The sequence below is a fragment of the Silene latifolia genome, chromosome X (genome assembly GCF_048544455.1).
Source record: "Silene latifolia isolate original U9 population chromosome X, ASM4854445v1, whole genome shotgun sequence".
Lineage (NCBI taxonomy): Eukaryota > Viridiplantae > Streptophyta > Magnoliopsida > Caryophyllales > Caryophyllaceae > Silene > Silene latifolia.
In genome coordinates this window covers 6,871,269-6,874,664 of record NC_133537.1, presented here as the reverse complement: position 1 = coordinate 6,874,664, position 3,396 = coordinate 6,871,269, and positions in this window count along the sequence as shown.

The window sequence follows — 3,396 nt, the reverse complement described above, 5'->3', positions numbered from 1 at the left end:
ATGTTCACAATCTTGATCTTTTCCAGCAAGGGTAAGCTTCTTCTTCTACTGTACTTTCTTGTAACTTGATAATATGCACAGAATAATTGTCATTTGCATAGGAAAAGTAGAGGAAATTTTACAATTCAATGTCCGAGTCATATGGATTTACACCGTGACGGAGCAATTGTTGTGCTGTTGTTTAATTGCCATCTTGCTTTGCTTGGAGCTATAATTTAAAATGTATTTGGAGCTATAATGGTATCATCCATAAAGCGTATGCCTTATGGATGATACGTATGATGCTTATGGAACCCTAGAAGAACTTAAGGTATAATTAAGCCGAGATACTAACATAATTATATCATTTATATATATAAGTAAGGTTTTCTAACATGTGCCCTATGGGCATACGCTAAATGAAATGTAGGCTATGGAAGAAAGATGTTGCGAAAGAACTTCCGGAACATGTCAAGTGGTGTTACTATGCTTTTGTAGAAACATGTGAGGAGGCTGAGGAAGAACTTGCCAAAGAAGGAAGAGCCGTGTTGATTATGTTAGGCATGAAGAGTATTTATATATACATTTCAATGATTTTTTTTTATTTTAAGAGATAAAGTTTCTATGAAAGAAAAGTTATCTTTAAGAGATAAAGTTTCCATGAAACAAAAGTTATCTTTTTAGATTAATATTTACGAATTCTATTATTTTTTTTAGATCAATATTATTATTATAATTAGAGTGTTTCAAAAAACTTGGAGTCTCTAGAATTGCCTGAAAAAAGCCTCTTTTATATATATATATTGATTGATTGATTGATTGTGTAGAGAACATAGTTATTAGAGAAATTGTATTTGACTGCAATTTGTCTTATTTCTTAAAAAAATTGTTTTCAGAGTTTCTAAAATAAGTCGTATTTACTATAATTTATGGAATTTGTTTTTATTTGAACGTATTTTTTCATAGGAAATTATTTCCTTACTGAATTAGGCCCTGTTTTTTTTTGGACTGAAATTATCTGAACTGAACTGAACTTAATGGAGCTGAACTGAACTGAAATGAACTTAATGGATCTGATCTGAATCAATCAATCGAATCAACTGATCAATCGAATCGAATCGAATCGAATCGAAATAATAATAAAAAGATTATACTACTACTACTAATAATAATACCAATAATAATAATAAATATTATAATAATATTATTCATTAATAATAATAATAATATAATAATAATAATAATCTAATAAGATATATAAAAAATAAAATAGTAATATAATAATAAATATAATAATAATATATTAGTAATAATAACTAATAAATAATATAATAATAAAAATAATAGGTCTAATATATTAACTTATTAATATAATAATATTAAATATAATAATAATAATAATAAATATTTGATTAATATTATTAATAATAATGAATATATTAATAAAATAATAAATATAATATAATAATAATAATAATTGATGGGGCATATTCTGCACCCGCTGACCAAGTCAACATATTGAGCAAGGTCAAAGATATCAACAGCAAGTCAACGACTTAGAACAAATTTAAAGCAAGCGCGACTGTCGGCTGTCTCTTGGATCCCGGTGGGGCAACTAGCCAGGTAAGGGCACACATCCGCGAACTCATATCCAAGACCCCTCGGCGGCGAGTCAACAGGGCCCGCCGGTCTGCCATGGGTCCCTCGGCCGAGGGTAGATCAGTCTTTCCACCTGCTAGCCACTTGGCCACTTGGCCACTACGTGACAACAGGTGAAGGTCTATAAATACTCCTCAACTCTCATTGAGGAAAGGATCCACAATTTAACCTAAGAATTACTATTCATCTGGTAATATCTTCCTTATCTCTCTACAATATATACTTCGCCAAGTAACAACAACTTATCTCTTAAGTTTACTGACTTGAGCGTCGGAGTGAGTTCGCTCGGTCCAAAGCCGAGCCCTCAGTTTGTTCGTTGTTTCAGGAGACCGAGAGGAGGATTCAACCAAGGACGTCATTCTACAAGCACGGGTGGTAACAAGTAATCGCTGCTGAATTACACCCGAACAATTGGCGCTGTCTCAGGAAAAGATACTAGAAGCCAGTCACATTCATTCCCAAACAAAAAAAAAAACACAAAACAAAAACCCACCCAAAAAGCTAAGAAGATGTCGAAACAACCAGAGAAGGTGAAGAGTTAAGAACGATTAACACCTAAGAGGGGGAGGGGGTGAATTAGGTGTACCTTTTAAAAATTTTATTCTTAACTTAGTTAATTAACTACTTTAAGCTAAGAATAAAGAAGTACAAGACTTGAGAAACTTAATTGAAGGTAAGTTCACAAGAAGGTACAGCAGCTTCTATGTCACGGTATAGGTGATCGTGACACGAACTTGATTAGGTACATGCGAGAAATAGCAAAGTGGAAGAACGTAAAAGTAAATGAACAAACAAACGACATTTTAAAAATTGGTTCAGCCTCTACTCCGAGGCCTACGTCCAACCGTTATTTTATTGCTTGTTTAGAAATTTACTCAAACTTACTAAACCCCTTACAAGTAAAATAACTCGCCAACCTACTCCGGTTGCACTCAAACTTAAAGCTACTCCGCTTCAAGAGTTTATGGGTTCTATCTCAAGGTGTTACAGAATCTTGAATCTCAAGAGTTCACTTAAATGAACATGGAGATTACAATGAAGATCTAACACGAGAATCATGGAACAAACTCATCATGTCACAGTACAGCGAACTGATACTTGGAGGTTTTACAGCTTTTTTCGAAAACAATTTTGAAGACTTAAAATCAGAAAAACGTTTTGCAAATACTTGAAGAACAAAGCTTTCAATGCACAAATGATTTGCAAGGTTTTTACAATAAATGCTTTGGAAGTCTTAAGAAATAAATGTGACTAAGACACTCTATTTATAGTGGATTTAGTCTTAGGTAAGTACACTTTGAAAAATTAAATCCAATATAAAAATGATAGCTTTGAGTGATGGTAAGTGTTAGACTTGTAGGCTTGGGGCTTAAGAAATCAGAAAACTTAAGCTTCTACACTCAACATGTGACAATTTACCGAAATGGCAAAAAGTCTTTCTTACTTTAGAAGTTTGACAAGTCTTCTTTGCCATTTTGGTAAAAGGTGTTTGCACAAATCTAGAGGCTTAGACAAGTGGGCTTGTGACTCCAAAATTTCAGATTGTTTTCAAGTTTCTGAAAATTCAAATGTTTAAGGTTTAAAGTTTGCAAAGTTTTGACACTTAAAAACATTTGGACGAAAAATCCTCCGTATGATAGTACCAGAAACCACGATGACAAATACCGTTGCATGGTTTTGCCATTACTTGACTTAAATGAGAATGTTTCACTTACTCTTACATATATCGACTAAGGCTTTGGAAAGTATCATTGTCTT